We start from the raw sequence: 18,785 nt of genomic DNA, 5'->3' as shown, positions 1-18,785 counted from the left end.
AGATGGCATTGAAGAAGTCTGAAGAAGGGACACGAACCAAAAGGTCACCCATCTTTTTCTCCAGAGATGCTGCCTGACCCGCTGAGTTACTCCAGCACTTTGTGTCTTTCTTTAGCATTAGAACTATGCTTAGCATTGAGGTGTGGTTGTGCCTGGGTGAAGGAGTAAAGTAATGGGCATCATGCAGGATGAAAAGATTTGAGAGAATGGGAACATTGCTCGATTGAACTGGATAGGAGGAAGCAACACAGTTTGGCCATCCAGACTTTTGAAGAGCCACCATTGGTAAATTCGATATAAATGTTCATGTAAATATCCAGCACGCATCCTGAAGCTTGAATTGCAAGAGACACACAACTCACACCTTACCCCGATGTTTGTTTCACACTCCCATGACTCTCAGTGTTTGACCATTGTACATTTTGCCATCCAGCACAGACCATCAGGGATAATTCTCCCAAATGAGATGTGCTGAGGGACAAATGAGATGTTCTGTAGGCTCCTACTTTTCCCTCAATGTCCAATTATTTGGGGCAACTAGTATTTTGGGATATAAATACATTTTTGTTTTCAAAATCAGCATTCTTGAAATATTTCCAGGTGATGTTAAACTTAGATGTCACCTTAGGTATCTCAGGTGGCATTTTTAATCTACCCCAAAATTTAATCCGTCCATGTCGACGTTTAGCCAAACAGATTTTTGCCTATTTTTGTGTGTTAACTTCTTATTGATGATGTCACTAGAATTATTTAACATTTCGCTACACCATAATGAATATCTAGTTTGGGATGATACAGTGAAGAGTTAATTAATTGAATTAAAACTGCTCCCATCTTTATTTCCAGCAGTGGCAGAATTAACAGTGGCAGTATTCATGTTTCCATGGAGAACATTAGTTCCCCACTTAGTTGTTCATTTTATGCTTGTCCACTGGTGATTTGTACTGGTAAACTATTCTTTAGTGGAATATTTCATAGCTTGGTCGAATCACCTCCATTTACTCTTTACATGTTAGTCAGCCTCAGTTGGAAGCACACTTAATTCTGCGTCACAAAGCTGTGGGTGCAAATACCACTCCAAAGACTTGAGTCCAAATTTTCAGCTGTTTCAGATGGAGTCTTCGGCTGATGCCTTCTCTGGTCTATCGGGCGGAAGTAATCTAGCTCTGTAATTTGTCTGCAAGGGCCTAATAACATACAAAATGAGGTGAGTGTGAGTGGAGAGGAGGACCTTAAGAGACTTCCTAGAAGATGGCAGGTGGTAATTAGAAGTCATCCACCCTGGTACAAAAGGGCAGAATATTTTATTGTAAATGGTGAGAAATTGGAAAATGTCGATGTTTAAAGCAATCTGGGTGTCCTTCTACACAACCTGATGCAGCAAATGATTAGCAAGGCAAAAGGTATGATGGTCTTTATTATGTAAGGTTCAAGTAGAAGAAGATGTCTCACTGCCATTCGAAGGAGCTTTTTGATTGCACCTGGAGCATTATTTCTCTTATTTTACTTATTTTATCATAGAGGGAATGCAGCAAAGATTCACAGACTGGTTCCAGAAATGTCAGGTATTTTGTAGGGTTAAATTGAGTAAACCGGAACTGCAGTATTGGAAGAAAGAATTCCTCATAACATACAAAATTCTGTTAGGGCTTGACAGGGTGGGTGTAGAGAGGATGTTACCTCTGGCCTAGCTTTCTAGAAATAAAAATCACAACCTTAGCTTAAACAGTCGGCTGTTTAGGACTGAGATGAGGAGAATTTCTTTACTCGGAAAGGAGTGAATCTTTGGAATTCTCTAGCCCAGAAGGCTGTGGAGGCTCAGACGTTGAATTCATTTAAAACAGACATTATTAGGTGTCTGGATATTAAATGAATCAAGGGCTTTGGGATAGGGGAAGAATCATTATGTTGAGGTTAAAAAACGGATTTGTTGGTGGATGAGTGGTGAAGAAGGCTCAAAGGGTCAGATGGTTCACTCTTGGTGCCAGCTTTCACAGTTGATTATGCCGATACCCTGCCTGCTCCACTGGATGGAGTTCAGAAACTGATCAAGAGATGTATCCTGCCTCATACCTATCTCCCAACCAACACCTCTGCACACAGATAATCTACTCACCGTGTATTACTATTTGTGGAACCTTCCTGTGCCGTTTCCTCGCTTCCTGACGACAATTAAAAAAAGAGTTGGTTGTAAGTGGCATCCAACTTCCATGTCTTTCATCTGTTGTTCAAATACTAGGAGGTAGAACGTTGACCATTTGCAACTCTCACTACCTTATTTGTTAAGTTTAATTGTGTTACAGCATCCAGACTCTAATCGCCCCCAATAAACCTCACCCCACCAAACATTGACACAAAAGATGGCCCGCTGAGTTACTCCAGCTTTTTGTGTCTGTCTTTGGCAAAAATCTGAATCAGCAAGCCCAGAACGAAAAGTCTTTGACCTGAAACATTAACTCTGTTTCTCTTCCCAGACATGCAGCTTGACCTGCTGAGTGTTTCCAGTATTTTCTGGTTTTTATTTGAGAAAGCCTCGCGTCAAACCTAGCCTTGGTGGGGTAGCAAGTGTGATTGTACTGTTGGCTGTTTTTCATTGTGGAAGTGAAACCAGGTGTGGAACTCCTGATCCCTGTTACCTTGTAGAGGAAGCCTACTGATTGTTTATTCAACACACGGGACTGGGAGGCTCAATGTTCTTTCAACCTATGAAAATTGGGATCAAATGCCCTGCTCCTTCTCCACACACCCTGCAGCTGAAAGCAAATACAGGATGTTGTCTTCCAATGTTGTGAACGTGCCAGAAATCCCTGGCAGTTATATAGCTCTCCCCTTGTCTGTTGAGAGAACAATGCTTACACACATTTGCATGACACAATATCCTACACTGCCCCGACCACAGGAAGTTAAGCTAACAACAAATCCCACAGCATGTATTCAGTAACGATTATCCGGCCAGAGGCCAGAGTAACTGTAACAGACATAAGAGGTTAATGGTTATAAAGGGAGGAGAAAAATCACTCACTGATCAGCAAAGGTGCTAATGGGAAGTGTTGAGCCACTGCTATAAAGAGAGAATTATTAAAGTCATCTCTGAGGGCTTGCAGTATGGTCCTGTGATTAAATATTATTCTTCTGGATATTATTGTATCTAATCTGGAGAAACAACTGGAGTATTAGATGTCAGAGAGACAGAGTGGTACAGCACAGAAACAGGCCCTTTGGCCCACCCAGTCACACCAATATTTTTACCAATCTCCACCAATCTACACTTAAATGTGGGTACAGTGCTGAAGAGCAGAATAGGGATACAACCATCCCTTAATATGCCGAACAAGAGCCTACAATATTCACCTTCCCTCATCTCTTCCTCTAACTCCACTCCACCTCCACTGTGGAGGTATACTGTTAGGAATCAAATGTCAGCTAAACAATAGATAAAGCAGTTGCAATTAGTTTGCACCAGTCTTCATCTCCCAGGCAAGTTGGCCAACAATTATTTTGTTATAATTATTTGATTCACTGTTTAAATCTATTGATATCTTAAATGATCAGATTGAGATTACTCTTAAAATATTGGAGAATGACAATGGTGTGGGATTGAATTACCTGCTTTCAGCAGTGAGGGTGATATCCCGCAGAGGTATGACATTACTTTCAGCTCTCAAGTGGAGACACCATCTATTGCAGCAGATGAAGTCTTGCTGAATTTGATTGTCCAATGCCTCTAGAAGGAAAAAAAACTTCTGGTCCTGGATCTCAAGAAACAATGCTCCAGTGACCGGGTTCAATCATGATTCTGTGGGGGTTTCATGTGTTCCATGACCACATGGGTTCTTGCAGTTCTCTGGTTTCCTCCCACATCCCAAGGATATGTGAGGTGGTAGGTTAATTGCCCGTGATAAATTGCCCTGGTGCAGTTACAATCACGATTAAATTAATGGACATGTGAGTGACAATAGATTGTAATGAGGCAATTGCGGGAATGAGACTGATAAGAATATTCAAAATGCTAGTACAGATCAATGGGCTGAATATGTTGCATGGAAATATGAAAGTATATTGAATCTTTCCTGACTTCCAAAATAATTTGCAGCCAATGAAATACTTAAAAATGCTGTCACTAATTATATGCAAGCAAGTTGCAAACTGATCGGAAGGGCTTAGAGGGACACAAGTCAAATGCAGGTAAATGGGACTAATCCGGAATTCCAACTTGGTTGTCTTGGACATGGTAAGCCAAAGGGCCTGAGTCTGTATAGCTTAATGACTATGACTGAAATTCCCACCAAGATAAACGAACAATGAACAGCTGAGGTGTTTAAGAAGGAACAACAAATGCTGGAAAATCGAAGGTAGACAAAAATGCTGGAGAAACCCAGCGGGTGAGGCAGCATCTATGGAGCGAAGGAAATAGGCGACGTTTCGGGTCGAGACACTTCTTAACAGCTGAGGGATGATTTAACCAAAAGGAACCTTCAACTTTTCTTCAAAATGGAACAATAGAATTATTTATGTTCACATGATAGAGCAGTCAAACGAAACATAAATAACATCCTCAATATAGAAGCAATATCTGATTTAGTCAACGATATTTCATCAATAATCTGAAGGTCAGTTCATAGCTGGGACCTTATCGGTTCTACGCTGCAGGGATGAGCTTTGCAGTGAGACCACTGATGGTTTCAGTTATGTATCCAGGCAGAGTCCAGCAGGATCAGAGGTGAGTGATAGGAAATGGTTGTTGAAGGATGGAAGTTGAATTCCCTCAAAGGTGTGTTTGAATTCCTGGATTGATGTGAAATGACCAGTTATTGTGCTTCTCTCCCAGTGGGGTCAATATTAAATCTGTATCGATTAACCAGTGTTTTACAATTGAATTGAAAGGCCTTATTCTTCTGACTGAATTTACTCATGAATTGGGTCATCACTGAAAACAGGTACCCCCGCTTGGGAGCGGAACACACGACAAGATTGAGTGGTAGCCAGGGTTGTGATTCCAAACCTTGTGCCGAGGCACAATGGGGAAGAGTGACGTCAGGCAGAGCCATAGTGGTGGGAGACTCCATCGTCAGCGGTGCGAACAGGAGATTCTGCGACAGCAGGCGAGACTCCAGGACTGGTTGTTGCCTCCCTGGTGCCTGGATCCAGGACGTCTTGGAGCGGCTGCACGGCATCCTCAAGAGTGAGGGGGAGCAGCCGGAGGTGGTTGTGCATGTTGGCATAAATGATATAGGTAGGAAGAGGAAGGAGATTCTGCAACAAGAATTTTCCAGAATTGGGCAGAAGACTGAAAAGCAGGACCGGCAGGGTAGTTAGTGATCTCAGGTTTGCTTCCAGTACCTCGTGCTAGTGAAGGTAAGAATAGGAAGATTGAGGATATTAATATGTGGCTGAGGAGTTGGTGCAGGGGGCGGGGATTCAGATTTCTTGATTATTGGGATCTCTTCCGGGGCAGGGGTGACGTGTATAAAAGGGACGGGTTGCACCTAAACCAGAGGGGGAACCAACATCCTAGCGGGAAGGTTTGCTAATGCTACACGGGAGGGTTTCAACTAGATTGGTAGGGAGGTGGGATCTCACGCAGGACCGAGACACGTGAGAGGCAAGAAGTTGGTATGGAGGGTGGTGTGGGAGAGGTTAGTGGCCAGAATAGGCAGATGAACGCGGCAGAGAGCGAGGAAAGAAGGTTGGTTTAAACTGCACATATTTTAATGCAAAGGGCCAGACTGGTAAGGCAGATGAGCTTTGGGCATAGATAGATACGAGCAACTGGGACTGAAGCCTGGTTAATGGAGGGGCAGGACTAGCAGCTCAATGTTCCGGGATTACTGGAGCTTCAGGCGAGACAGGGGCGAGGGAAAAAGAGGGGGGGGGGGGGGGGTACTCCAGCATTTTTGTCTACCTTCGATTTTCCAGCATCTGCAGTTCCTTCTTGAACACAGGGATGCAAAGGTTACTTGAAGTTAGAGAAATCAAAAGTCATACCTCTGGGTTGTAAGCTACCCAAGCGAAATATGAGATGCAGTTCCTCAAATTTGCATTTGGCCTCACTCTGACAATGGAGGAGGCCTAGGACAGAATGGTCACACTCTGACCTTTCTGTCCTAGGCCCCAATTGTCAGAGTGAGGCCAAACGCAAATTTGAGGAACTGCATCCTCAGGATAGCTTTAAGGTGAGAGAGGAGTTTTGCGAGGAAAGTGTATTCGCACAGGAAGTGTGGGTGATTGGAATGAACTACCAAGGGAGGTGGTGGAAGCAGACATGATAACTGCGTTGAAGAATTATTTAGACATGCACATGAACTGGCAGTAGATGGAGGGATGTAGATCACATGCAGGTAGATGGGATTAGTTTGGATTGGCATTGTTGGCACAGACATCGTGCACTGGTGCCCATTCCTGTGCTGTACTGCTCATGTTTTAAAGATAATTATTCCCAGCTTTTCTTGTGCAAACTCCCAAACATGTATCTAAACTTACCATGACAAAGTTGGGTTAATTTGTCTGAGTTAACAGAATTGCAAACTGTGTTGGTCCTCTTAGTTGGTTTCTATTTGACTCTGTGTGAAGTATATCAGAAAGAAGCCAAACAAGGCAATAACGTTGATTACTAACAGTATGGTTTGGGGGAAAAAGCGATCATCCAACAGATTAACAGATATCCCAGGGCTAATTAGCAACAACAGAATCAATCTAATCCAACCACAGGCTATCACCCTGAGGTCCTTAATCATACATTATGTAACATTTTGTTCTCTCTCTGATTAAAGCAGAATCATTTTACAGCGAACTAAAGGTGAGATGTCATTCCAAATATTTTTGAAGTGAAGGCATGGGCATTAATAGTGTGATAATCCATTTTCAAAGTATTTGGAAATCCCAATGATTCATTGTCTGGCTCACAGGAAACTGTTTCACATTTGCTTTCTAGGTCTGAAGGTAAACTCCGGTTTAGTTCCTGGTGCCAATGGACTCTCAAAGCATCCTGAGCTCCCAAATCACCCCAGTGATGGTCACAGTATTGCCTTCCCATCCTCATGTTTCATCTTCTCTTTTGCCTACCCTCCCCCCCCCCCCGGACTCGGACTCTGGTGATGTTGCTGCCCAAAGAACACCTCAAAGCAACACCCCAAACTTGATACAACTGTGAAGTTCCTGGACTCGTTTGTGTTGCTGCTTAGATAAGTAACAGAACCAGAACAATCAGCAGAACATATTTTATCAAAGGCAAGCCCCCAACTAAAATATCCCAATCATACCATATGATATAAACCAGCTCTTAAAGACACCCTCTATGCACACATATACAATCATAGACCATCACACACATACACACAAATGACACACGTGCTCTCGCTATACAAAAGTAGAAGATCATCTTCCAGAGGTTTGTAATGCACTGTTCAGATTTATTACCCTCACCCATATATATGAAGGCTCTTGCAAATATTGCTGCCATCAGACAATGCAAGGGAACAAAATCCCCATTAATTCACTGTTACAATCTTCAATAATGATGAGAAGTTGCATGCTACATTTTTGTTTACCTCTCCCAGGTGATAGATTACATATCTGCTTGTGTGTGAGAACACCACTGAAAGCCTTTGTGCATTTTGTTTGCAACTCGTAGGAATATTTAACTGGAGCATATCTGTTTGTATCCAAGTTTCATTTGGACATTTCTACTCTATTATTTAACTCTCTTAAGTAAATAGGAATCTGTCAATTTTTGTCACCACTAAGTTCCTCCAGTATTTTGTGCTTTGCTCAAGATTCCAGCATCTGCAATTCATCGTGTCTTTCTTGTCTTCTTAGTCTCCCTTTTCTCCTCCAGTCCTCATGCAAGCTTATTGCTGCATTGATTCCCATTGGGTGTTCTGTTAAATGGGTCAGCCCTCTCCTCTACTCTCTCTTCACCCATGACTGCATCCCTAAGAATGGATCCAACGCCATCATTAAATTTGCTGACGACACCACGGTGGTAGGACTGATCAGTGACAACGACGAGTCAGCCTACAGGGATGAGGTCCAGCACCTGACAACCTGGTGTGCCAACAATAACCTCGTCCTCAACTCCAAGAAGACAAAGGAAATTATTGTCAACTTCAGGAAGATCAGAGGGGGCAGATATACCCCCATCCATATAAATGGGACTGAGGTGGAGCGCGTCTCCAACTACAAATTCCTTGGGGTACACATTTCGGAGGATCTGTCCTGGTCCCTCAACACCTCCGAGCTGATCAAAAAGGCGCAGCAACTGAGGAGGCTCAAGAAAGCTCACCTGTCCCCCCAGATCCTGACCAACTTTTACCGTTGTACCATCGAAAGCATCCTGACCACCTGCTTCACGGTATGGTACAGCAGTTGCACCGTAGCGGACAGGAAGGCACTACAACGGGTGGTGAAAACCGCGCAGTACATCATCGGTGCCCCGCTCCCTGCCATGGATGCCCTACACCGAAAACGGTGTCTGAGACGGGCCGGGAAGATCATTAAAGACCCCTCCCACCCCAACCATGGACTGTTTGCCCTCCTCCCATCAGGGAGGCGGTACAGGAGCCTCAGGTCTCGTACTAGTAGGATGAGGAACAGCTTCTACAATAATACCATCACATTGCTGAACTCGGAGTCCCGCCGATAGATTTCTCCAGTCCCTCCGTCCACATTGTTTGATTATTCTGTATTTTTATTTCTATATTGCACTACTACTACGGACTGACGCTAAACTGCATTTCGTTGTACCCATACTTGTATTTGTGCAATGACATTAAAGTTGAATAGAATTGAATTGAATTGAATATTTCCAGGTTTGCTTATGGCATAAAGTGGGTGTCAGAGTGGGTTGTGAGGAGGATGCAGAAATGATTCAGGGGATTTGGGCAGGCCAAGTAAATGGGCAAGGACATGATAGATGGTATATTATGTGGAAAAAAGTGAAATCATCCACTTTGGTGTAGAAAAATATAATGGCAGAGTATTCCTTATTTAAATTGGGAGAGGTTGAAGTGTGTTGCCGTTCAGAAGTACCTAAGGGTCCTTGCACAAATACCACATAACGTTAATGTGCAGGTACAGTAAACTATTAGAAAAGCAAACCAAATATTGGGTGTTAATGCAAGAGGATTTGACTGCAAGAGCAAAAATGTCACACTGCAGTATCCCTATGGATAAAGAGTACGGAATATTGTGTGCATACTGGCTAAGGAGCTTGAAATCTGCAACATCCAGGTTCAGGAATAGCTACTTCCCCACAGCCATCAGGCTATTAAACTCAACTCAAACAAAACTCTGATCGTTAAATAGCCCATTGCACTTTATCTGTTATTTATGTATATATATATATATATATATTCATTGGTATATGGTCACACTGATCAGTTCTGTATTTATTTATGCCTACTATATTCTGTTGTGCTGAAGCAAAGCAAGAATTTAATTGTCCTATCTGGTACACATGACAATAAACTCTCTTGAATCTAGAATCTAAGGATATATTTTGATACAGGGAGGATACCAACAGTTCACCAAGTTAGTTGCTGGATGATCGATTAGCCCCATGAGGAGAGATTAAGTCGACTGAGTTTTATACCCCCTGGAGATTATCTCATTGAAACATATAGAATACATACGAGGCATGATTGGGGAGATGCAGCGATAATGTTTCCCCCACTGGCAGTCCAGAACTTGGAGTCACGGCAATAAAACAAGGAAGTGGTCATTCAGGTCTCAGCTGGGAAGAAAATGTCCTCATCCAGATGGTTGTGAATCTTTGAAATTCTCTGCTCAAGAGGACTCAAGTCACATTCACGACAGGGCTGAGTAGATCTCTGGACATTTAGATGAGGGGGAATTGGCTGTAATGAAAGAAGGCTGTGCTGAGGTAAAAGATCAGCCATGCTCATGTAAAGGCAGTGCAGTTAAAAGGGCCTGAAAAGCCCACACCTTGTTCTATTTCTAACATTCTCATTTGTGGGTTACTATTGAATTGGACTTCATTATTCTTCCATGCAGAGCTTGTCTGAACACAGCTTGCTGTATTAATAAAATAAAGGTCCTTGATGAATTGATGCTCAGAGACCTGAGGGCATTTATGAATTAAATGACAGTTGGCAGTAAGAATATCCCAAAAGAGAGAGAACTTTAAACAGGACACCGGCAGAAGCGACAGCAAGGGAGCTAATGGGAGAAGCTGCCATTATCAGCTCCTGAATCCCAATGAGAGTGAGCCTGACTTGCAAAAGAACAATCTTCTTGTCCCAGGTTTTCCATAAATTACAGATAAAAATAGCCATAGCCAATCTCTATCCCACAACCCCTTTCATCATCCACTCAGCAATTCAAAGGAAACAGCAAAATAAAACCTCCAGAGAAAGCACTTAGGAAAACATTTATTTTACACAAGATTAATTGGATGTTGAGGCATGCCGTGACCCAAAGCTAAAATAGTAATGAATTTGACTATATTTAAAGTTCCCTAAATAACATGTTCACATCAGCATGAGTTACACATTTGGAAGAAACATTATTCAGAGTCTCTCCTAACTCTACTCTCTTCCACTTTCACCTGAGGGAGCTGATTCCTGCGAGGATACAGTTTCATTTGTAGTCAGCTGGCAGTCATTACTCTGGTGTCTTGCACGCTGAGAAGGGGATTGTCAGACAGTCAAGAACGTCTCTTTTATAAATCACTAGCATGGCCTGAGCTAGGGTACCGTGTCTCATTTTGGGCAACGACTGAAGGTCAAGGTTTGGAGAGGATGCAGGAGATGTGCAGTCAGGCACCACTGGGGACTCCAGTAATGTGGAGAGGCAAAGCTTGCCCTTCATGGGAAGAGAAAATAAAGTGAATACTTAATTGTGCTATTGTAAATTACAAAAGGTTTTGTGAGGGTGTGTAGGAGCAACCCATTTCAACTGGAAGCAAAACAACAGCCGGCAACATTTAATATCATTTCTTGAGGAACCAGTTTGAACAGAAAAAGCGAACATTTTAAACAAAAGCAAGTTGGTGTAACTTAAAAGCAAAAACAACACAGACATTGTAAATCTGAAACAAAGATAGAAAATCTTTGTATGGGTCAGGAAACCTTCCCCTTTCTTACCCATCCCTTTTTTCTCTTCCCCTCTCACCTCACTGTGCCTCTCCTGTTCCTCCACTAGCACCCATTTCTCCAATCTCCCTCCCATTTCACCCTCATTCCTTTCCCTGGCTTCACAATTTGCATTTCTTCAGTCCTTAACCCACACATATTGTCTTTTCATTTCTGGCCTATGTCCAATCATCTGCTATTCAAAACCCTCCTCACCTGTATCCACCCGCATTTTGTATCCACCTATCACTTGTGTGGGAAAGAACTGCAGATGCTGGTTTAAATCGAAGATAGACACAATATGCTGGAGTAACTCAGTGGGTCAGGCAGCATCTCTGGAGAGAAGGGATGGATGACGTTTCGGGTTGAGACACTTCTTCAGACCCTTTCCTTCTCTCCAGAGATGCTGCCTGTCCCGCTGGGTTACTCCAACATTTTGTGTCTACCACCTATCACTTGTCAGGCTTTGTTCTGCCTCCTTTCTTCCAGCTTTCTTCCCTCCCATTATGATCAGTCTGAAGAAGAGTCTTGACCTGAAATATCACCTATCCATGTCCGTAAGAGATGCTACCCGACCCACTGAGTTACTCCAGCACTTTGTGTCTTTTTTTGTAAATCAGCACTTGCAGTTTCTTGCTTCTACAGAAAACACTGGACTATTTTCATTCTGGGATCCTCTGGAATCAAAATGGGTATGATGGTGTTCAACAGCAGCCTGAGCACCTTCCAGCGCTTCCTTCCCAATGGCAGTGATGAGCTGCCCAGGTCACAGGCAATGCCCACAGAAGTAGCCTGCATTACTCAGAGGGGTTTTCCAGGGGTGGGTCTCAATCTGGTACTGGGGAGGAGTGGGTCAATTGGTGCCCCTTTAAGTAACTCACTCCTTGTGGCCTCCCTGCCCAACAGCCATATTAGCCATCCCCAAGCATATCCTATCCCATTCCCCCCCCCTATAAGTTTACAACTCTCTCGCTACCCACTGCTACACAAGCAGACCTAAAACATCCGAAACCCCAATGATTCAGACCTGCATCCTGACTTCCAGTACTGCCCTTAACCACTTCTCAAACCCTGAAATCTTAACCTCATATCTGTCCTCCCCTCCCCTCCACAATCCTTGGCAGCCAATCCTTGTCATGACCCCTTTTTCGATGAGTAGATCCTTGACCTTGCCCTTGCACCTTGGTCTCCTTCCACCACTACTGTCTTGCCACTCTGACATTCATCATCATGAAGTACTTTGATAGGCTGGTCATAGCACATATTAATACCAGCCTCTCAGACTGCACCTTACCTACCGTTGTAACAGGTCAATGGCAGACATCATCTCTTGCCTCTATACACATTACTGGAACGTCTGGATAACAAGGACACCTGTGTCAGACCTATTCATTGACTATAGCTCTGCCTTCAACACCATAATCAAAACAAGCTCATCTCCAAAGTCCTGGACATAGGATTATTGGCTCCGTGACGGATACAAAAATACCCTAACAGGATGAACAATGAATTCCACAATTTCAAGTAACTAAACTAACTAACCCCCCCCCCCCCCCCCCCAAAAACCCCCAGGATGTACCCCCCCTTTCCTGTGCCCCAATGAGAGCCAACACTGGATTCACACTCATTTCCCCCCTTCCCCACTGATACCCGTGTCCCCTTTCTCTGGCTTCTTAATTTGCATCCTTTCCATCCGTATCTCATGGTTTATGTCTTTCCATCTCTGGCCTTTATCCAACCATCAACGTATCATAAACTTTCTCACCTGTATCTTATGTATCACTTGCAAAGCTTCGTCTTGCCCCCACCTCTCTTCCAGCTTTCTTCCACTATCCCCTTACCACAATCTATCAGAAGAAGGGTCACCTATCCATTTTCTTCAGAGATGCTGCCTGACCTGCGGAATTACTCCAGCACTTTGTGATTTTTATATTTTGTAAACCAGTATCTGCAGTTCCTTGTGCCTCCAAAAAGATGAAAGGATGTATCACCAATATCAGTAACAATGATGATCAGAACACCGGTTTACTTGTATAAACCCATCCGTTCACTGACAACGTTTAGGGAAGGGGACTTGCAACTACGTATCTAAAATTTGCAGAGAGCACTGAAATTACTCTGGCGAGTTGTATGTGTGGAAATGGGCCTGTCCCACTTAGGCGACTTTTTAGGCGACTGCAGGAAACTATGCAGTCACCACATGGTCGCCACATATTCGCGGGTGGTTGCCGGGGAGTCGCCTTCATGGTCGTAAGGAGTTCCCGCATACTGGGAACTAGTCGCGGCCTCATTATGGTCGCCGTGAAATTTTCAACATGTTGAAAAACTAGTGGTGACTAGAATTAAGCCGCCATGGAGAGTAGCGAGAATACTCGAGCCCTAGGTGGGTCACCAGGAGGTCCTAGTGGCTTGCCAGGAGGTCGAAGGTTCTCGTAGGTTGGATCCGGTACTGACCGGTGAATTTAATTGGCTCATTGGGAAAACAAAAGGTAAGCAGTAGTTTTCAGAACCAAGGCTAACCGACCAGTAATGTTAAATGTCCGCCAAGCTTCACAGCCGTGTATCTCCACTCCTCCTCCCTCTCTTCTCTCCCCCTCTTTTAAAGGACTTACCGTACACTGTGCTTTAGCCGTCTTTTTACAGCGCAAACCTTCCTGTTCATCGCAGTGTGTGTCTGTTTCACCTTGGCTTTGCAACGTTGAAATTTAGACAGCGCTCCCCCCGCATGCCCTGTCCCCTGCCTGCATAACGGGCTGGTGAAGAAAGCGATGTGTTTGTGTGTGTGTTCCACTCTGACAGTCGCCGTTCCAGTTGCCGGTTTTTCAGGCGACTGCCAGCAACTTGACAGTCTCCGGCAGTCCGCTGAAAAAAATCGCCTAAGTGGGACAGGCCCACAACAGAGCCAGTGACCATGAGTTTGCGGTTGCTGAAACTGCTGACCAAATCTGTGTGGGGACTTTGACCGGGATGAGCAGTCTATTACCCTGGAGTCCTGGAGAGATTCACAAGGTGAAGGTCAGCCTGCCTTGCTGATATGAAGAAACCTAAGCAGCCTTAATCCCCATTGAGCGGAGCGATCGCTCAACGAAATCCCCAACCCTGGAGGGAATACTGTTCTCCACACAGAACTAAAGATAGGTCAATGAGACAAAATGTTTGAATGCATATTATCTACACATAGTTATCTTGCAAACATGCAGATTAGGAACAAGAGGAAACCACTCCCTCCCTCCACTTTTCGATAATACAATGGCTGGTCTAATTATAACCTCAACTCCATGGTAACCTTTCACCCACTTGCTTTTCAAGTATCTATCTATCACTCTCTGAAGAATCAAAGACCTCCCTTTGAGGAGGAGAGTTCCAAGGACTCATGACCCTCTGAGAAAGAAATTGCCTCTTCTCTGCATTAAATACATAATCCCATATTTTAAATCTGTGACCCCCTAGTTTTAAATCCTGCTGCAAAGGGAAGCATCCTCTGCAAGGGAATTGTGTAGAGGAATTACCGTCAAGCAGTGTGAGTGAGATACCCATCTGTTAAAGGATACAGAAGGTCCCTGAGTTTAAGCAGTGGCAAATACATTTATTCCTTTGAGGGCTCGAGCTCATAAGAACATTATGTGACCAAATCAGAATGTGTGAAGAGATTGAATATCTTTCATAAAAGAATATGCAGCATTTTAGCGCATCATCTGCAGCCTAAGGATGTTGCAAGGATCTTGAATGACATGAATAATTTCCCTGAAATATGGCGATGTTAATGTAGGAAAAACGGTTGCCAAATGCGTGACAATAAGGAATTTTGAGAAATAGTTTCAAGCCATTATTTCCAAATTTGAAGTTAAGTAGTACAAATTTAAAACAAGCACTGGATTTTTTATCCAATTAAAATCCTCAGAGTTCACAGTATACAACCAGTCAGTCCTTTGCTGATCCTCATTGACAACTCGTGTATTTAACCCTGCCGGTGCTAAATGTTGATTGGATGGATGGCCAGTGAGGTCCATAAGATCAGAGGTTAGATGCAGCTGGGAGTGAGTTACAGATTGGAATCCAATCCACTGATAATGATTTTGCAGTTACTGATTAATTTTTGCCCAATTCCTGGTGGACTTTGGGGCACAGTCATTAGACTTGACATTGTTCAGTACGCCCATTCTGGACTAGTGCAAACCTAACCAACATTTTTTTATGTAAATGCTGCACATCAATCCGAGCTTCTTCAATCTGAGTTTTCAAGTTGCCTTTCAGTGTAAGAAAAAGCAAAAGTCAATCATTGAGCCTCTTTGTATTTCCTACAATATGGAAGGAGGCTTTTCAGCCCATCAAACCTATGCTGTCTCACAGAGCAATCCTATCCCCTTCCTCATTCACCTCCTCACGTGGAGCAACTTAGACAATTTGGGATGCAGAAGGAAACCAGAGCAATGGGAGGGGGGGGGGGGGGAGGGGGGGGGGGGGGGGGGGAGGGGGGGGGGGGGGGACGGGGGACGACGACCCCATTCAGTCACAGGGTGAATATACAAACTTCAAATGAATAAAATGTCAAAGAGCAGCTTTAAAGTCATGCAGGGAAAATTTAAAGGAGATGGGCAGGGCAGATTCGTTTTATGCAGAGAGAGGAACGTGCAGCCGTGTTTTGTGGTGGAGTAAATTAGAATAGAGGCATTTAGGTGGCTTTTAGACAGGCAAATGGATATGTAGAGAACAGAGGGATATGGATCATGTGCAGACAGATGGGATTAGTTTAACTTGGCATTTTGTTCAGCACAGACATTGTGTGCCAAAGGCCTGTTCCTGCGCTGTACTGTTCCAAATTCCACAAAAAAAGCACAAGAGGTCAGGGTCGAACCTGGTCATTGGAGCTGCGAGGTAGCGGTTCTGGCTGAGATTGCTTTGTTACTTAATAGGATTATAATAGGACAATTCCTAAACCTTCCTGCCCGTTTCCCTATAGACCTGCCGTCCGTATTTTGTAACTTGGTCTTCACCGTTCCGAGCGAGAGACCATCACAGATCCACAAGCTACTGAAAGAAGAATTTGTTTATTCTGAGGTCATACATCAACATTCTTAACATAGCCCATCCGATTCCAATTCAAACTAATTTCACATTGAGCCACACCCGCCTGTGTGCAGTCCAGTAGTACCTGTTGGGAAGTGCATTAGCATGAGGCTCCCATCTGATACATCCTGCCGAGACTCCCTGTATGTGCGGCCATTCAGTTGATGCTGTATGGATGGCACAATCGGTGAATTGGGTGATAATGGAATGCAAAGATGGAGTTCATGGGTTCCATTCAGTGCGATGGAAAACAAGCTGCTGTTCCACCACTTGCATGTAAAAAAGGATAAAAGTGAAAAGACAGGCACTCGGGCAAATTAATGGGAATAATAGTTCAATGGTCCAACTCTCCAATTGAAGCAAGCTCACAGCATGAGGGTGCGCTGGTATGTACTGCCGTTTGCAAGGACAGAAGGATTGAAGTTTCCATTTGTTTTCATCTGTGCATTAATTGCCTCATACTGTGTTTTGTATTGAATTCTGTATTTACTTTGTGTACTAGTCATGTATCTACTATTTATTTCATTCCCCTTACATGTTTTTCCTCTACTTGCTAAATTTTTGTAAGGTGTCCTTGAGACTCTTGAAAGGCGCCCATAAATAACATTTATTATTATTATTATTATTTGTGAAACTTTGCTGAGAAAATTGTTGGATGTGTTGATTGAGCAACTTTCCAAAGCAAAGTCTCTGCTCAAGTTTCCAACCCAAGTCACTTGCAACAATCAAGTGGAATATCTTCCCAGAGCCAGCAGTCGGGCAGTTTAACAGTTTGGGATAGTTTTAAGAATATACTAGACCAAATGCAGACCCGTTGGGTCTGTTTCCCCAACGGCGTTTGCGGGGGGGGGGGGGGGGGGGGGGGGGGGGGGGCTGAGGCATCACACTCACATTAACCCCCCCCAAACACACCTGTGAGGGGAGGGGGGTGAGAAGAAGGGAGGGAGGGGAGGGGAGGAGGAGGAAACGGGACAGATTTGGGAGGGAAAGAAGAGCGGGGTAGGGGGGTGAGAGAGGGGGGATGGGGAGAGAGATGTGGGGGAGGGCGGATGGGGAGTGAAGGGGAGGGAGGGAGGGAGGGGAGAGGGGATGTGGGGGAGGGGGGATGGGGAGTGAAGGGAGGGAGGGAGGGAGGGGGAGAGGGATGGGGGGGAGAGAGGGGAAAGAGTGGGGAGGGGGGGGAGAGTGGAGAGGTGGGAAGAGGAGGGGGAGAGGAGAGGGAGGAGGGGAGTGGGGGAGTGATGGAAGAGGGACAGAGGGGTAGGAGGAAGGGGGCGGGTGGAGAGAGGGAAGGGGGTGGGGTAGAGAGGCAAATTTGGTGAGGGAGAGAGGGAAAGGGGTGAGGAGAGGGATGGGTGGGAGAGGGAGAGGGAGAGGGGTGAGGAGAGGGAAACATAGAAACATAGAAATTAAGTGCAGGAGTAGGCCATTCGGCCCTTCGAGCCTGCACCACCATTCAATATGATCATGGCTGATCATCCAACTCAGTATCCTGTACCTGCCTTCTCTTCATACCCCCTGATCCCTTTTGCCACAAGGGCCACATCTAACTCCCTCTTAAATATAGCCAATGAACTGGCCTCAACTACCTTCTGTGGCAGAGAATTCCAGAGATTCACCACTCTCTGTGTGAAAAATGTTTTTCTCATCTCTGTCCTAAAGGATTTCCCCCTTATCTTTAAACTGTGACCCCTTGTTCTGGAATTCCCCAACATCTGGAACAATCTTCCTGCATTTAGCCTGTCCAACCCCTTAAGAATTTTGTACATTTCTATAAGATCCACCTTCAATCTTCAAAATTCTAGCGTGTACAAGCCGAGTATATCCAGTCTTTCTTCATATGAAAGTCCTGACATCCCATGAATCAGTCTGGTGAACCTTCTCTGTACTCCCTCTATGGCAACGATGTATTTGAGCATTGGGCATTGTGACATCACACAATGGAACATTTACCAGGTGCTGGTGCTCCTGCAAAGGCATATGTAAATGAATCCATTCCGATTGGACAAATGTGAACATTGGGCATTGTGACATCACACAATGGAACGTTCACCATGTGCTGGGGCTGGGGCTGCTTCTATGGGTGAGAAGCCAGTTTATTTTTGAAATATGGGGGGGGGGGGGGGGGGGGGGGGGGGGGGGGAGAGAGAAGGAATTGATTAAAAATGAGTACTTAAAGACGACGAAATGTAATGAGGAGCGGATACTTAGAAAGAAAATCTACCGAAATGGAAAAGATGTCGGCGATTCTGCATCTGGTTTCGGAGTTGCAGGGAATCAAAGGAAGAAAGGCGGCCGGCAGCCGTCCATGTAAATGGATCCATTCCGATTGGACATCTGCGAGTATTGGGCATTGTGACATCACACGATGGAACGAATCAAAAGGCAGAAAGGCAGCCGGACGGCAGGCACACAGTTTTAATATATAACTAGACCAAGTGCAGACCCGTTGGGTCTGATCCCCCAACCTAATATTCCACCATGCACCCGTTTCCTCCAACGGAACTGAACCCGTTCCCAAATGTAAGATTCCAGCACTCCCCTGCCTCCCTCAGCAGTGGATTTAAAAACAATTCCAATTGCACCTCCCCTGCCCGCTGCAGCAGTTCCAATTGCAATACCAATTGG

This window comes from Leucoraja erinacea, chromosome 17 (assembly GCF_028641065.1).
Source record: "Leucoraja erinacea ecotype New England chromosome 17, Leri_hhj_1, whole genome shotgun sequence".
Classification (NCBI taxonomy): domain Eukaryota; kingdom Metazoa; phylum Chordata; class Chondrichthyes; order Rajiformes; family Rajidae; genus Leucoraja; species Leucoraja erinaceus.
Note: the sequence above shows the minus strand (reverse complement) of the source record.